Source organism: Podarcis cretensis (genome assembly GCF_951804945.1).
Source record: "Podarcis cretensis genome assembly, chromosome: 4".
Lineage (NCBI taxonomy): Eukaryota > Metazoa > Chordata > Lepidosauria > Squamata > Lacertidae > Podarcis > Podarcis cretensis.
Window position 1 is genome coordinate 101,823,907 of NC_137173.1, and position 18,568 is coordinate 101,842,474.

Consider the following 18,568-nt stretch of genomic DNA (forward strand, 5'->3'; position numbering starts at 1 on the left):
GAACTTTGCTTTTCCAACAGAATGCACTGCCATGTCACAGTTGATTTCCTAAACTCACTTAAGTGTCAACCAGAAAATCACTGCCATTTTGGATCCCATTCCTGGGATTTGTTCAGTGCCAAGATTACTTTTTGAGCTCAGTGCATAGTAGGCCTTGGTACATATATGGCCGTCTGCCATGGATGCTTTAGTTGAGATCCAGCATTGCAGAAGTTTGGACAAGATGACTGGGGAGGCTGAATAGATTGTAAGTGCTTCACCTGAGATACTGGGTGGTTTTAGAGTTGTGCTGCATGTAAAACTCATGCTTGGACTTCTGGCTCTCCCAGCTTTTAAAGGTGATTATCGGATTATCTCAGAGTTGACCCTTAGACCCTTCTTTAATTAAAACATGCCCCTGCAATTCATAACTCAATGTGTGAAGCATAACCTTTTATCCTTTTGGAATGTCTTTGAGCTCTGGTTCTCATCAGTGACCATCATCCATAATGAGGCTTCTGTCCTCTGTGAGTGGCACCTGATGGTAATTTAGAGCATCACCTTCCCATCTCATTTGTCTTGAGAGACACCATGCAGTCATTCCCAATCTGCAGCCATAGTTCCACCTGCCTTCAGTCACCAAGCTGATGTCTCAGATGACACAGCCATGAAATCAAAACCAGCACCCCATGTATATATTTTGTGTGTGAAAAAGAGTCCCTATTCCTTTGGAGTTTGGTTTCGATGTGTGTGTGTGTGTGTGTGTGTGTGTGTGTGTGTGTGTGTGTGTGTCCTACACAATTCTATTTTGACTCTGCCCTAAGGGGAATCTTTCTCGTTTTGTACAAGTGAGCAGTTCTGCTTCTGACTTTTGAGACAATGAAGCAAAACTGAATGGTTCTATCTCAGATGAACTGTAAAAGAAGCAACCTTTTATATAAATAGCAAACCTACGGTCAGCATAAAAATTCACTGTAAACATTACCTGAAAATGCCATACAAAACATTATCTTTTAGCACAATAAAGTATATTTCATGGTTGATAAATATGTACACATTTTAAAAGTTCGGGATATTTTCTCTTTTCTGTGAGTGGTTTCTAAATATATATCTAGCTAGATATATGTGTGTGTGTATATATAAATGTTTAAATAGATAAAATTTCATTTTGAAATCCTCATCCCACCTGCAATCCAATGTACAGTATATGCAATCAGTCTATTTCTAGAGTATGAGACAGTGTTGTCAATGCAAAACTGACGAGTGACAGAAAATACTTTCATGTTGCAAACATTCTACTTACATTGCCTCTCAGATATCAGCCTGGAATAATGTTGAAAATGCTCAGATTAATATTTCAAATAATCTGGAGGCGCCTTGTGTGGGAAAGGACGACTACCATGAATAAGTAAATGATTAACAGCCAATAAATTTGACTTATGAATGAAAATCACATCACATTAGGGATGGGGGAAAGATTCGATTCAGTTCTCTGTTTGAGCCAAATTTATCTAATTTATACTTTCTGAAACAATCTGATAACTGAGGCACTGCCATCCTTCAACATTTGCAGATATCTAAAATCTGCTATGCAGTTCTCCAACTAGTGTTTAGAAAAATGCACATATTAGGAGAAAGTGTGCATAAAAATGAATATAGTAGTGAAAACATACAAAAATGCATCCTGATGGTAAATAGCTTGCAAAAATGTGTATATTGGGCAAAGCTGTGTACGAAAAAAAGGTATTTGTTCAGATAATTTTTTGTTTTATTTTTTTAAAAAAAGAAAATTAGCAATTTGCTGAAGACATGTGAAGGAACGAATCTGAGATGGGGAAAAAGGAGAAAAGAAATTGACAAATTCTTCCACCCCAACGATATTTGGGCTGCAACTTGAAAACAACCTGAAAACAGTGGCCTCTTTTGTTCTCTCCATCTCTTCTGCCAGTGTTCACTGTGGCTTGCCTCATGTCCTGACTTACCCACAACAGTGTGCATTCTCTGCCAATGGAAATCCGTGAAGTGACAGTGGGGATAGCCAGGCAAACGTACAAGGTGGGGATGTGGAAACATGAGGTACATTGCATGAATTGCTCTTGCTGTTTTTGCTAGCAGCAATATGGGTTTTCTACTTCATTGTAGTGCCAGCACAGTGAAAAGATGCATGCTAGCTAAATTCATTTATTCAGTCATTCATTCAAGAATCTCCGCTAAGGTTTCTTGCCTAATGCTACTGCAACTACTACTACGAATAATTTTATTATTTATACCCTGCCCATCTGACTGAGTTTCCCCAGCCACTTTGGGTGGCTCACAGCATATATCAGTATATACTAAAACATCAAACATTAAAAACTTCCCGATACAGGGTTGCCTTCAGATGTCTTCTAAAAGTCAGATAGATGTTTATTTCCTTGACGTCTGAAGGGAGGGTGTTCCACAGGGGAGGACACCACTGCCTGGTTCCCTGTAACATCCTGAAACCTTTTGTTTCTCCTTCTGTAGAACACTTGTGCAAATGAGGCTCTAGCTATACCATTCCTCTAATTGTTGTGACACTCATATTACTTGCAATTTAGTGTGCTTTAAAGGACGCAGGTGGCGCTGTGGGTTAAAGCCTCAGCGCCTAGGGCTTGCCAATCGAAAGGTCGGCGGTTCGAATCCCTGCGGCGGGGTGCGCTCCCGTCTTTCGGTCCCAGCGCCTGCCAACCTAGCAGTTCGAAAGCACCTCCGGGTGCAAGTAGATAAATAGGGACCGCTTACCAGCGGGAAGGTAAACGGCGTTTCCGTGTGCGGCTCTGGCTCTGGCTCTGGCCAGAGCAGCGATGTCACGCTGGCCACGTGACCCGGAAGTGTCTCCGGACAGCGTTGGCCCCTGGCCTCTTAAGTGAGATGGGCGCACAACCCCAGAGTCTGTCAAGACTGGCCCGTACGGGCAGGGGTACCTTTACCTTTACCTTTACCTAAAGGACCCTTGAATGACATTTTGGGTTTGAGAAAGCAAATAATTTGTGTAGAGTATCCTAGAAAATGCAGGGTAATGTGGCACATTAAAAAAAACAGGAACGGCATTCTGTCCAATTCTAATCATGTTAGCCTGGAAGTAATTCCAATTACCGTAAATTCGGTGGAATTTGTTTCCGAGTTACTATGCTTAGAAGTTTAGCTTCTAGTTACTCTAAGCTAAGCTTGAGAAAGACTGTTATATGGATGCAGTCCCAAGCTAGGGCGGAAATTGCATTGAACACAGTGGAACTTACTTCTGAGTAAACATGCATAGGCTTGTTCTGTTAGGATGACTCAATGGGACTTCCTTCTGCACAGACATGTGAAAGTTTGCCCTATTGATCACTGGTTCATGAGCTGACTAAAGCTTAATCAGGGTAGACAAGTCTCAACTGGCAAGACTGTGATGCCTTCAAGGTTTTGTTTTGTTTTTTGAGGGTATTCTGGTTCTGTTGTTGGCATCCGTCTGCCTCAGAAGACAATGGAAGAGTGTGCCTTTGGAGGTAAAGTTACAGAGACTAATACAGGAGAGACCTGTTTTATTGCAAGTGGAGCAGACAAAGGACATTAACAGTACAATCCTATGCAATGAGCCAGTTTGGCACAGTGGTTAAGAGTGCTGGACTAGGACCCGGGAGACAGGATTAAAATGCTCACTCATCCATTAAATTCACTGTATGACCATAATGTTGCAAGAATAAAATGGAGTGGGGGAGAACCAGGTACACCAGCATGAGCTTCATGGAGAGAGAGAAAGGGCTATAAATGTAGTAAGCATATAAATATCTATTCAGAAATAAGTCCCAGGTAAGCTGGTATATATTTGCATTCTCAATTACACTTTTTTCTGAGAGATGCACCTATATTAAGATGTTGATAACTTGCCAGTTATTTAAATTTGTTCCATGAATTGCACAGTCACTTAAAAGAGAGGTAAACAGGTACGATGTGTTTGTTGATTGGCTATTTCAGTTTTATTCATTTAAAACATTTTATCTCCCCCTCTCCACACATTTGCAGTGGCTTTGAACTTTTAAAAAAGAAGATTTAAAACAGAAATAAAAAAAATAACACAGCTGATTTCTGAATCCCAAATAAAACACTAAACATGAGCCCGACTTTATTTACACAAAGTGGTTGGTTTGAGTGGCTCAACTCCACCTTGCAGGAAGCAACAGAATCCTGCTTATTGGGGGGGGGGGGGACTAGGTATGCTAGTTCTTGCATTCAGTAAATATGGCAGTACTTAAAATTTCTTATGTGATGAACTGCAGCTATCACAAGACTGCTTGTTGTGAAGCCATTATCACATAACTTTTATCATGGATTATTACTGTGTCATAGCCTGCGTAGTCTTCTTATCTGCTGTGATAAGAATGATCAATGAGAACAGATCCCTGAAAATGCCTTCTCACAAGCAAGTAGAACATGCAATAATATGGGAGTTTTTCATGTCATGCAGATGAGAGTATGCATCAAGAGTTTTGGGGAAACCAATGTATTTTTTTTGCCAAAGTAGATGCAAAAGAAACAATTAGGAAATTGTGTCTGTGGCAAGCAACAGAACTTTCTAACAATCCATTTTTGGAGTTGGGGTTGAGTTTCTTGTCCACAAATCCTCACTTCACAAGATGGCACTTCAAGAAAACTAGTTGCTGATCAGGGATGTGTCTGCTGCAGTAGAAAACCATAATCACTACCATCATTAGACCAAGCCTATTATTTCACAACTATCTTGATATACACATCTGTAGACACAGGGATTATTCTTATATTTCTATGGTCTGAATGAGAATCTTTGTAGTGCTCTGGTATGATTTCAGTTTGTTCTTTAAAATATTCATTTGTAGGAGGAACTTTTTTTTTCTTTGTGTTGTGACCTGCTCCTGATACCTCAGTTATAGTATTAAAGGAAAGCTTGTACAAACAAATATAGATCTTCTTTGCAAAAGGGAAGAAGGAGCCCCAAAGTCCTGTCTTTGTGGATAATATATGGATCAAAGTGTGCTTTTATTTTGGCAGCTCTATGAAAAGGAGCGTTAGCATTACTGCTCTCCAGAGAAAAGTTAAGATCTGCATTTTAGTATAGTTAAAAAATAATAACTGGAGCGAAGTCTTCTTTTTATAAGGATATTACACATTGTAAGTTGTTTGGTGTAGGACTGTATGTGCAGTGAATTCCTAATGATCTCCAGGAGGCATATGAAGGACTCAGTGTTTATCATTTAGCACATCTTAAGCAGTAAATTACCAGTTACATTATAGGATGAAAACTAATACCAGGTTGGTGGTTTTTTCAGGATATTGGCTGAAATCTAATGGACAAAATACCAGTTTTAACATATTCAGAGCAAGTATTTAGTGAAGTACAGCATACATTCCTTAAAAAGTTATCAGTATTTGGCGATTCCTGCAACCACACTGGTGCCAAACGTCTTGCTCTTCTTTCCTTTGAACCACATCAGGGAGGCCAAGAGGGGGTCTTGTTGGCTGAAACATGCCCTGGAATCGATGGCAGTGCTTACAAAGTCCAGGGCAGATGTTCAGGGGTTGCTGCCATTCTGCAGTTAGGAAACAACACTCCTTGTGTCCATTTTTGATTATGAAGACAAACAATACTTAGAGTTTTCTTTATTGCGACCCTTATGGTGGTAGCTCCAAACTGGAAATTAGTAGCAGCTAATTTGATACTTGTCAGTTGAGGGAAATGAAGGGTCCAGGGGAGATGTTTAATGTGAAATGGTTTTGTTTTATTAAAGATGCTTCCCTCCATCAACTCATATGACTTTATGAAATAATATTGTAGACTGAGTTGTTGTTTTTTTCTTTTTGTTACCCTTGGCTAGTTGATTACTTACAATATGGCTCCCTGGTTGTTTTTCTTAAGTGTTTGTGTGTTATGGGTTGTATATTTGTGGGAGATTTTCTGATGTCTATTATGCTTTCTGTAACCAAATGTATAAGTATATATGCTCCAAGGTTTTATTGTTTCTTTGCTTGTTTTTCTTTGCTATGTATAGTCATAATAAGCAGTTATTTTTTTAAAAAATACACCTCTAGTAATGTGTATATACTATACTCATGCAGATAAATTGGATTACATGGTGAGTGTCACTAAGTAGCGCACTGCACATCCCTTTAGGAGGTGCTGTTGCTTTAAACTGAATGTTACTGTTGTTGCTTTTCCGAAAGGCTTGATCTGGCTGTTGTATGTTTCTAATCGGATTGTATGTTGTCTAGAATAGTTGGGGAAGTGGACAAAACTATTTAAAATGTTTTTTAAACCACAGTGCATCAGATAAGCCAGGTGTACCCTGCAGATGTTGTCAGTAGGCCTGGGCAATATCTGGTTTTCAACATTGTGATATATCACCATTAATCATTGCAATATATCAATATATCACAATATCTGAAATAAAGATGGAACTATGTAGAGGCAAACAGTAGGGCTGGGCAATATCTGGTTTTCAACATCAGGGTATATCACTAGCTAAACATCACAATATACTAATATATCACGATGTCTGATATAAGGATGGAGCTCTGTCGAGTCATCGGCTGGCTTCACGGTTTTTCCCACAATGTGATTTTTTTCTTAGTATACATACACATCATGATTCATGTTATATTGCCAGGTCAAAAATTATGAAACCAGTATCACGATATGGACTTCAGATCGGTTTGGAATGATATATCGATATATCATCCAGCCCTAGTCAGCACTTTGTTTACTCCTGTGGCAAGTTATTAAATCTGCAATCCTGTGAACAAGCCCCACTGAGCTCAGTGAAACATACCTCTTAGTATATATACACAGGATTGTACTATAGGTGGGCCATAATTATGGGTGAGGAACAGCACCTTAAAACGTATACAAATCATTTCAGAAACACAGAGAAAATTTTAGGCTAGACTGAGAAGAATTGAACAAAAGTACATAATCAGTGCTATTCTTTTTCTGAAATAATTGATCTGCAGTAATAACTGCCTTCTTGATTCTGTACTTACAATCACTTATGTAGATTAGAGCTGCCATTCCACACCTTCTGATGCATTGAATAAGTGGGGAAAATCCATTCTCTAAGTACCCTAAATGGTAATTAAAGTGTGTCAAGGGAAAACTAAAGGCCAAACTCAGAGTCAGGCATGCTTAAGTCCATTGATTTCAATGTGTCTCACTTTGTTAGCTTGTGGCCAGTGTGCATTAAGTTTGGGTTGTAGGAGCTCCCTTTCAAAGGATGCTGTTTTGCATACTGTTGGGCTGCTTAAGTCACCTTCATTTCCAACAAGATTTAAGCTGGTCATGTTCATATTATTTAATGAAGGCCCTCCTTAGTTTCTGAATGCACAGCCCTTGAATGATGATAGTCCAGAGTAGTAAGGAATACTTATCTAATAAAATCCATTTAAATTTTGCTTTTCCTATCAGATGAGAGCTCATAGTTGATTTTCTTCAGAATGCAAATACAATAAAATCAATAAAGCCTCCAAATAATGCAATGTTAAAACCAAACATTAGATATTTCTTTTAATAAAAAATGTCTGATACTAAAACTGAAATCAGAGTTTGTTATGTTTGGCCAGTCACAACCTAAAAGTTATGGAAAATGCAGGAAGGAAACTCAAGAGGTTAGTTGACTCTTTTTCTTCAGTGACAAAATTGTGGTAAAAACTTTTTTCAGCCTCTATCTGATTACCTGTATCCCCCCCCCCCTTTTATTTCGCTTGTGAACAAAAGGTTCAGGAGTAAAAATACTTGGTTTTCAGAGTCAAAAATGTGACTCCATAGCTCCTTGCAGTTAGTATCCCTCACCCTGTAGTCCCCTAATGAATATACTATAACAGAAAATTATTAATTCACAATGTGGTTGTAAAATAAGTTGTCTTCTTGTTTTATTTTTTTATTTCCACTTAGTCAGTAGAGGTGCCAGCTCCTGAAATATATAATAAGAATAATAAAACAAAACAAACAGCACTAGCATAATGCCTAGGAACAGAGCCCAAGGTGGAGCCACATGGCTGTGCTAACTGGTCTTCTGGTAGGGATGCAGCCTAGCAGGTAATGGAAGGTCCAGAATCAGGGAGTGGAGGAGAGTTTTGGTGGGTACAGTTGAAAAAAAAATTGCTGAGGGAACAGTAACAATATCTTCAACAACCCACCCAACTCTTTCCTGCTCACCCCCAAAATAAATTCATTGGTCAGGCTTTTTTGGGGTGAGGGGGAGCAGTCTGTTTATCTGGCAACACAGGATCAGGGCCCGGTCAGAACTCTGTGAAGTTATTCATGAATCCAGGCTAGGCGACAGTGCTCCCCTACTAAGGGTTTTTGATAAGGTCTGCTGCTGGAAACAAAACTGCGGGGCCTGGCAGCTGGGAAAACTGGAGGCTGAAACATACCAGGCAGTTGGCTAGCAACTGCATTCCCTCCAAGCGTCCCGCTTTTCCAGGAATTATGAAACCCATCCCGGCTTCTGATTTGATCCTGGAATGTCCCTATTTTTCCCGCCAGTGCATCTGCTGCTGAGCTCAGGGAGGAGGATGAGCTGGTACTTGTCCCAAGTGGTGTCTGTGATGGTGACTACTGACATAGCATGGGGAATCGGTTGCCCCAGGCACAAAATTTGTTAGGGGGTGAAAAATTTCAACACCTGGTGCTGCCTCAATACAGCTACACACTTCTATTCCTGGGCTCTGTTGAAATTGGCTTCTCTGTGCAAACCTGGAAGTCACTTGCCATTGTCTCCCAATGGCCTCTCCATCACTTCCTCCCTTGAGCAGCTCTTAATGGCTTCTGGAGAGCAGGTGAGGAGCTGAGGCTGATGGCCAACTCTGCAAGAAATGCCAGCTCTGAGGGGTGGGCAGTGGGCAGGGACACTTTGGGTGGGAAGAAAGACGGAGCCAAGAGCAAGCAGTCTTGATTTATTTACTACTTAAAGGCTTTGTGCATCTGGGTGCAATCTTGCCCCTTTCTAAAATTTATTTATTGGTGAGTGGTTTTCTTTTTGTAAATTCACCAAAGAATTAAGTCAGATCAAATTGGGGTTGAGGTGGGGGGGCCTGTGTGCTGTGTCCCATTGTTGCAGTAGTGGTAGCACTTGCCCTTCTTCTGATAGAAAATGCCCTGTGGGGGAGGAGGGGTGAAAAGGGGTTTGAGGAGGGTTAGTTTGGAGGGAGCGGGAAATGTGCCTATTTTCATCTGAGGAATGTTTGAGGGTTTGCAGTTGTTTCCCTTGAGCCTTATATATTTGCGTGGACAGGCGGAGTCCCCAGATCCCGAGTGGTCCCCCCCGACATGTGGAATAACGACTCTAGACAACGTGCTATGGGATTAAATTGGCCACAACTTTATTAAATTTCAAATGTGGGTAGACCTTGGCTCAGGCATTGGGCGTTCTCCCTCCCTAGTCCCCAGCCGGGGACCTAGGGAGCATCAGGGTTATCCAGTGTGTGTGGGGGGGATGGGCCGGCTCTGGAGAACATATGTTCAAGCAGAGATAGCCGCCCCCGTTACGCCGCCGCAGGGGAGAGCAATGACGACCTTTCGGCGTACGGCCAAAGCCTCCCTTCAAAAACCCCTTTAACGGGGAACCCTGGTATCGCCGCCGCAAAGAGGAAGATGGACTAAAGGATTCCGCCCAAGGCCTGATACCGCCAAAGTTGTGACGTTTTGCTACGGGAAAGGCGAAACCTGCCAATGCAGGGAAATTCCTTTCCGGCCCTTTAACAGCGACCTTATCGTAGCAGCGCCCGCGTACCTGTGAAGAAAAGTTAACCTGCAAAACCTGTGAAGAAAAGTTAACCTGCAAAAGAAGACATTAACTGAGGGTGGGTAGGGTGGGAGAAGCTCTGGAGCCAAGTGAGGATTAACAAGTAAGATCCACCCTCTATTGTGTGGGCAGGTAATCCCTCCCCTTACCTGGCCTGGTTTCCCTGGCAACGCTTCCCCCAGGTGGGATTGGACAACTCACTGGGGTAGGCGGGGACCTCCAGGTATCCCACCTGAGGGAAGGCAAAGCCTATGCTGATGGGGCCACTCCAGATCCAGGGCTGCACGCGTCCACGCAAAAGGCGCCCCCCCGTTTTAAGTGGGGAGCGGTCATTCTTCATTATTGACAATGAAAAAAATTAGGGTCTGCTCAGTGGTGAAGCAGACTGGGAGCAGGACAGCCACAGCTAATCAGCATTGTCAGAATTCAGCTCCTTGTATATGCTGAAAGAAGGCCGGCTGGAGAAGTTTCAGTCCATGGAAGCCATGTTATTGGGGGGGGGGCAGCCCCAAAAGCCATATGCTTTGAGGATCTTGATCTCTGCTAATTCTGATATGTTGTATACCGGTATTTGAAAAATAGGGTGTTCTGCTGAGAGGTGTGTCCAGGGGTCTCCAAAACCCCTAAAAGGGTATTTAACTTACTACTTGTTATCTGGAAGGACAAATGAAGAGGTTGAGAAGAATTCTTATTCTGGGACCACTCTCTTCAGTCGTGAAAGCTACTGAGTCTCAGGGGGCGGGGAAGCCTTCTAAACAGGCTTAGACAGATTAGAAAAATCAGTAATTTGAGCTTCTTTATACTCATCTTCTGGTTTTAGCCTCCTTAGCATATATTACTGCCACATAGTTATATTTGTCTTTTCAAAATATGAGATCTATAACCATTAAAAAAAAAAAAGGACAACAGTATTTCTCAGAATTCTAACAAGAATTCACATGTTACTGCCGAGAGAGAGAGAGAGAGAGAGAGAGAGAGAGAGACTATTATGCAGTCTCAGTTGCTCCATTTTTGCTTTATAGTTGTCTGTTCTCAGCCTGGTCTGTTCAGATGTACTGAGAAATTACAGTTTACTCTGCTACAAGCCTTGGCGAGCTTAGATTTGTGTGTTTCTCTTCTCATTTTTTTGTGCACCAGAAGAGGAAACCAACAGCTTGTGCTTTCAGTATTCAACTAACCACAGTTTCCCATGATGTCCAAACACACAGAAGTGTGTTGTGTTTCAGATTACATCTCCCATGAACTCTGTGCATCAAGCACAGAAATGAACACACAGAGATGGGGATCACAATGGTTCCTTTGAGTCTTTCCCCAGTCTTCACATTCAAGATCCTATTTGCATAGGGGGCAGGGTGGTGGGGGCCCTGCACACAATGTGAGGTTCCTGTGCAAATGAGTCCTTGAATGCATGGCAGTTGTGACAGCTTTATGAGCTCCCACATGGCTCTCATTCACTGATACACTTCATGGCAGACTACTATAGTGTTTGAGGGGTATTGGCCAAGAGTATTATTCAAGCTATTATTTGCCAACAGGCAGCTCACTACCCACTTGTTGAAGGTATGCACCAATTTATATATGTATGTATTCACTCCTTACTGACCTTCATAGTCAGCACAAGGTTTATGAACAATCAATATCCCTTGTGGAAAATATGAAATGGAACCTCTCTTTTGCTCAGCCAGCAGCAAGTGTGCTAAACATGTCTCCCTTAGAGGCACTGTTTCAGCATCCTCTATCTGTACCCAATCGGTTTAATCCTTTAGGTCAAATTGTGTCCCGGTTTATACTCTCTGCATTAACTGTGCAGATTTCGAACTCTGTCAAATTTGGCCTTGCGTCAGTTGCCTAGGCAACCATCACAGATAATGTAGAAACAAACTGCGTATGGCAATTTACACCGTTCTGCTATTTGCAACGAGTAAAACTGTGTCAAAAATATGGTTGTGTGTGTTTTTAAAAGTACTGGTGTTTAAGCAGTCAGAATAATAACTAGAAAGGGATTAGGTCTTCATTCTTCACACATAGGAGAAAGCACTGCAGAACATTGGGAGTATTTTTCTCCCTTCCACGTTATGATAATTCCCTTTTGTGAACGGGTAAAAAAAATAAATGTGTTGTGCCCCCAGCAACCTCTTCAGCTTCATGCACACAAATATAATGACACTTGGAAATGATCTTTGCCATGTTTTCAATTTCTATTGTTCCTCTTTCAATGATTGTCCTTCCTCTTCTTCCTTTGTGAGACAACATTATGTGGGTTTTGTCAAAGCACAATGTTCCTTTGTGTTGAAAACAGGTATATTACGGTCCTCATTAAAACAAATTAAACTGTCAGCCACGAGTGTATATCTAATTATTTAATTTGCCAGCATTTTTCAAAAGAGTTCTAGCGCCTGGAAAATTATTTCTTAAGTCTTAGTGGATGCAGACGAAACAGTGAGCCTGTGACTGCTCAAAAGAAAAGGTTCGGGAGAAGGGAAATTTATTATATCTCCCTGGTTCCTCAGCATTTGATATAATGAAAAGGCTTGGTTTAAGACAAGGCTGGGAAAGTTTAAGACTATTTTAGAGTGGTTTTACACAGTTTAATCTATCACTCTGCAGATGATCATGCAAAACAGTCAGCTGCATGCGCTGTGCATGGGATGGGTGAAGATTACTTTCACTGGACCGGCCCATTCGTCATGGTCAACCTATGCATGTTAGATTTCCCATTTGCTCAAGGGGCTACAGATGATCTTTCCATGAACATCAGGAAAGAGTTAGTTTATATGTAAATGTCTGGTTACAGGGCTGCCAGCCAGCTTGCATTGTACAGGTTAAAACGGGGGGGGGGGGAGTATTTTGCCAGGTTCGTTTCAGTAATGTAATGTATATAACTGAACTCTGAAAAGCCAGGTTCCTCTGTGTTGCCAGTTTTTGCCTTGATCAACTCCACAAGCTGGCCCCACCCAGTTTTTGAATATAGATGCATAGGCCCTATCTACACATTGATTTCATTCAGATGAACCACTAAACCAGAGGTCAGCAACCTTTTTCAGACATGGGCCAGTCCACCATCCCTCAGACCATGTGGTGGGCCAGACTATATTTGGGGCGGGGGGGGGGGATGAACGAATTCCTATGCCCTACAAATAACAGAGAGATATTTTAAATAAAAGCACACATTCTACTCATGTAAAAACACGCTGATTCCCGCACCGTCTGTGGGACAGATTGAGAAGGCGATTGGCCTTAGGTTGCCTACCCCTGCACTAAACCATAGTTGCTTGCTGTGGGAATGATCCTTGATAACCTTTGTGCTCACACACTTCCCCATTGCCTTTTTTCTGCAGTTACATCTGAAGAAGACAAAACACTGGTTAGTTTAAACTACTGAGTAAACTAGTCATTGACACAAGCCAAGATTAATCCTTGGCTACTGCCAGACTCTTCCTCGCAGCCATGCTAGAGAAGGAGAGAGGAGAGGGAGCACAAGGCCTGAACATACTTGATATGTACCATTAAACCAGGGCTGGGGAACCCTGGCCTGAGGTTGTTGGACTCCAAATCCCACCAGCCCCAGTCAGCATGGCCAATAGTTGGGGATTATAGCAGTTATAGTCCAACAACATCTGGTGGTCCATAGGGTCCCCATCTCTTCACCTAAATGTGGTTCGGCATTATGCCTGAAATGAAATATTATGTCACAATTGGACCCATGCATTTGAAGGAGGAAGGAGCAATTGGGCACGCACAGTCCAGCTCACCCATCATATGTCGGTTATACAATTTTGAGAGACTTATAATAGGTCTTATATTGTTTAAAGATATAGTAGTATAGTCTGGATCTTTTCTGTTGTATATACCGTCTGATAGGTTAAAACATGGGTAGGCAAACTAAGGCCCGGGGGCCGGATCCGGCCCAATCGCCTTCTAAATCTGGCCTGTGGACGGTCTGGGAATCAGCGTGTTTTTACATGAGTAGAATGTGTGCTTTTATTTATAATGCATCTCTGGGTTATTTGCGGGGCATAAGAATTCGTTCATTTTCCCCAAAATATAGTCCGGCCCCCCACATGGTCTGAGGGACAGTGGACCAGTCCACTGCTGAAAAAGTTTGCTGACCCCTGGGTTAAAACAAGTATAAAGGGAAATATGCCCCACAATCTTCCAGTAATAATAGGTGTGTGCTAATATAAACATATGTCAAGAGTGATTATATTTCTCAATCCTTTGAAATTTTGTGTTTCTGGGTACAATATGAAAAAGTACCCTGCCTTGCTTGCTACTACAGTTACAAAGCATTTTCTTTTAAATGCAAATTGTTCCCCATTACATTAGTTTCTGTAGCTTGTTTCCTTCTGATGCGCCACATGTTTATTTTTAAACAGATTGCTACATATGTTAACAATTACGACGACACTGTGAATAACAATGCAAAAAAATAAATCCCAAAACACCAAATCAAATCTCTACAAGAAATAATTCAGAAGAAGTCTCTAAATTAGTATCAGAAATGTACAGCTAGACGACGGTGAATAAACATTGTAATCTGGAATACAATGTGAAAGGCAGAAACAAATCCTTTGGTCTCTTCAAACAGCAAATAGCTCCATTCACATAAATGCAAGCAGGATTAGCAGAGGTGGGGCAGAGATGGGAGGGCAGGCCGTGTTTCCTCCTCAGTATTAACAGACCACAGTGTGTGACAAGTCATTGGGAAGAGGGAATTCAAAGGCAAATATGCTACTTAGATATGTAAGAGCAGACAACCATTTCCCCTGGGGTTGATGATTCAGTCTGCTTGTGGTTAGGCTTTAGAAATGGGTCAGGGAGCTTGGCTCTTTGTGGGAAACCTGAAAAGTAGTTTGGTGAGGGGTAGAGAAGAAGTGGGAAAGAGGGAGTGTTTAATCCTTTACCCATTCACCACTATATCTTTATTTAGAAAAGTATTTATATGCTGCCTTTCGCAAACGACAGGGCTATGTATGATAACCTAAAACCATTTGAGATTAATACCAAACAGTCCTAAAAAATGACTGGCTAGTCTTTCCCCTCCTCTGTTACCCCAGAAGGGCTTTCAAAGGCATATTTTCTCTATCATGGAGGAAAGTGGCTGAGAGGTGGGGGTTGGAAGGGAAAGTAAGAGCTGGAAGAGGGGTTAAACACGGTGGTGTGCAGTCAGTGGACATGGGGGACTAGGCTAGTCCCCTAAATGTTGCCGCCCGACTTTGGGAAGGAGGCAGGAGGGCTCCAGTATCTTGTTGGAGTCCTGCCACCTTCTTCCCAAAGCCTAGGAAGCTTCTGCCCTGCCTAGAGAGGAAGCCACGATGCTTACATGTGCGACGTCAGCATCCCCATCACCCTCACAAGCTGGCACCTGTGGCCCTAACTGTTCCCTTACGGAAAATTTCACTGCACATGACTGGTTAAGCACTGCTACTGCTTCATTGCTGCAAATATTGCCAGCCAGACACACCACTGCAATTCAACTGCAACGCAAGTACTATATTCAGACAATGAATGTGCAGGCCTATATTTCTGTCCCAGATCTTTGTCATGCATCTGCTCATATGAAACAACTATGGTCCACAGATGTGGATGTGTGTTGCCATACAGTTGCTTCCAGACAGTTTGGTGGAATCGGATGAAGATCACCAAGGACTGCTCTGTACTGAAATTCACTCTGGTACAAGTTCAAAAGCACTGCATTCACTTTTATATTTGATAGGAGTCTTTATTACAGTTATTATTTAAGAGACAGGAAGAGGAAACATTGACAAATTTCAATAAATAAATAAAGTTTTACTTCAAAACCAACCAAACAAAATTTATCTCCTCCTTATAAGGAACCATATATGATCTGTGTTTGCAACAATTTCCTTCACATCAAGGCCATCTACAAATAACCTCTGTAGTCACATCACAAAAATGATATTGCCAACAAGTCTTTTCTGTAGAGAGGCCACCTTTGTATAGAATGAAGATAATGGCAAGTAAAAAACAGAAAAGTGCATCAGTGATGTGTGAAGATGAGGATAGTCTTATCATTTTGTTTCATGATATGTTGTGGGTCTTTCCTCTGTGTGTTGCAGCCTATTGAATCAATCTTTCCTATGGAACAGGTTTTTGCAAACTGTGTTCCAGGGAACCCTGATGTCCTTGGTCCTATCTGGAGTTTCTCAGGTGGTCGGTATGGGGTATACCAATCAAAACCTATCATAGAGAGACACACAAATGACACCCCCACACCCCCAACCCCCCCCCCCCACACTCGATCCAATGATAATCATCCATATCATGGACAGAGGCAATTCCTACCAATTCTGTCACATCTATACAAAGTGATGACACTTCTCAATTACAGTCTACATACATAGTTAAAGTTACCTCGGGATCCAATGCAATAAAAGTTAGTTCTCCTGCAAATTTATAGTAGTCTCTTGGCAAACACATTTGTTGAAAGGATTTCCCGAGCATGGAAAGTTTGAAAACTACTGCTTTGGAGTATACTTTATATCCAAAAATCAGTTTTGGAGATAACACTTTTTCCCCAACATAGAAGTAGCCTGCATGAGTGACTGCAGTAGGAGAGTAATGTGTATTTTTACTTCTAAGTTGCAATGATTTATATACATTTTTTTTCTTGGAGAAGGACTGCATGGAGTATCACTGCAATTTATGTTACAGAAGAATATAAGGAATAGTAATAGCTTGTTTACTCACAAATAAGCTTCCTTGATTCCCACGTATGGGATTTTAATAAAATAATTGTGCTTTGGGATTCAGGTCACTTTGAAATTACCAAGTTGGCTGCATTTTTAATTCAAGTGCACCTTTATAAAGACTGTTCCAATAGCTTAACTCCAGCTCAACAGCTGAAGAGCCACAGCTATCACAGAGCTAAAGGGAACAATCTGTCCATAAATTTCCTATTGTAGAAGCACCTTGGAAATGACTGGGACTTGGGCAGGAGAGCTTCTCACTAGATTGGGACAATGATTTTTTTTTCTACTTGGATACTCCTCCACAGAAAGGATGTACACAATCTCCTTTATTTCCACAGTTATTTGTGCCTATACACCAAATCTGAATAATATATTTGGAACTCTTATCTGCAAAATGAGGTTTTTGTAATGGAGTTCCAAATAATTGTTGCTATTCACATTATTATCTAGAGAGTGTTTAATTGCACATCATGTTCCCTATTGAAAAGAATGGTGACACCATGATGTGCTTCTGTATGCACAGTTAGCTCGATTGTGCAACTGTTTGCACGTAGTTATCTGAAATACACGGCATCCCTGGCATCCCTAGGCATTATATTAAATATTACAGTGGTATACAAAAGCTACCCACAAAGAGATGCTTTTCCAACTTGCTTAGATATTACAACTGCAACTGTGGACTGGTTTTGTAAGCTATAAATCCAAATCTAGTGACAGATTTTTAATAGCATAATCAGAGGGATCCTGCAACAGAATGGGGATCCCTGGTGTTTTTCTTTATTTTCTTTCATTGTGGAGGAAGAAGGGAACCAAAGCATCTCCCATCACAGAGCAAGAGTATCAAGGGATTTGAGAGAAAAAACTAAATTGAATGTATCCTCTCTTGTCGCTGTCAGAACATCTGTTCTTAATGGAGGGTGGGACTGCAATATCACCATCCATCTGGTTAAAAACAACAACACCATAGATGGCAGATTTTAGTCACCATCCTTTGCCATAATGATATATTAATCTTTGCACCACTTCCTCTGTATTTTCTGATGTTACCCAAAGAATCAGGAAGTAGCACCCAGGAACAGCATTGCAGATGATGTTAAATTTCAAGGCTAATCTGAGAGTTCTTACTCGGGTAAACCATGGAACAATTTTTGTGGGGCACTTAAAACGTTTTGATAAGGCTTGTAAAATTCCTCAGAGATGGTGGGTGTTATTCCTGTCTAAGTTGGCACCAAGTTCCCCATTAAGTAAACATTCAAGTCTAATTTGGGAGTTAACATAAAGCTTGCTGGATCAGACCAGTGGTCCATTTGTTTGTTTGTTTGATTATCCTTGAATTTGTATACAATATAAAGCTAAAGGAAAAGGACCCCTGACAGTTAAGTCCAGTCACATATGACTCTAGGGTTGTGGCACTCATCTCGATTAACTGGCTGAGGGAGCCAGCATTTGTCTGCAGACAGTTTTTCTGGGTCATGTGGCCAGCATGACTAAGCCGCTTCTGGCGAACTAGAGCAGCGCACGGAAACACACAAACTGCTAGGTTGGCAGGAGCAGGGACCGAGCAATGGGAGCTCACCTCTTCACAGGGATTCGAACTGCCGACTTTCTGATCGGCAAGCCCTATGCTCTGTAGTTTAGACCACAGCGCCAACTGCGTCTCTTGTATACAATATACAATTACAATAATATATATATAATACATAAAAACAAAGACAACCTAACAATCCCCATCCTGTTCTTAGAGAGGCCAAGCAGATGTGTATGGGAAGCCCACATACAAGCAGCACAGCACTCATTCTGCAGTTTCCAACAACTAGTATTCAGAAGCCATCTGCCTCTGACCATTGAGGTTTACTCCTTGGGCAAAACATCTAAAAGACTTTTATTTTTTGAGATACACTTACTTTTATTAAAAACATTGGAAGTTTCTTTGTCTTCTGTTACTGTTTTTTCTGTATTGTGAAATATTCATTATTGAGTTTGTATTTTAAAACTGTTATGAGCTGACCTGAGCACTATAGCTACAGCGGAATGGTGGAATATTAAATACGTATAGTAGGAAATTTGGATTTATCAGAATTAATTTGTTCCCATTTCAACCTC

The 18,568-nt window shown here is 41.3% G+C and overlaps 1 protein-coding gene across 9 annotated transcripts in view; it reads left to right on the top strand.

Moving 5' to 3' along the window:
* The window catches only part of PCDH9 (protocadherin 9), a 779,511-nt gene that overhangs the window by 622,492 nt on the left and 138,451 nt on the right, over window positions 1-18,568 (top strand). The gene's annotated exons all lie outside the window — the stretch shown is intronic.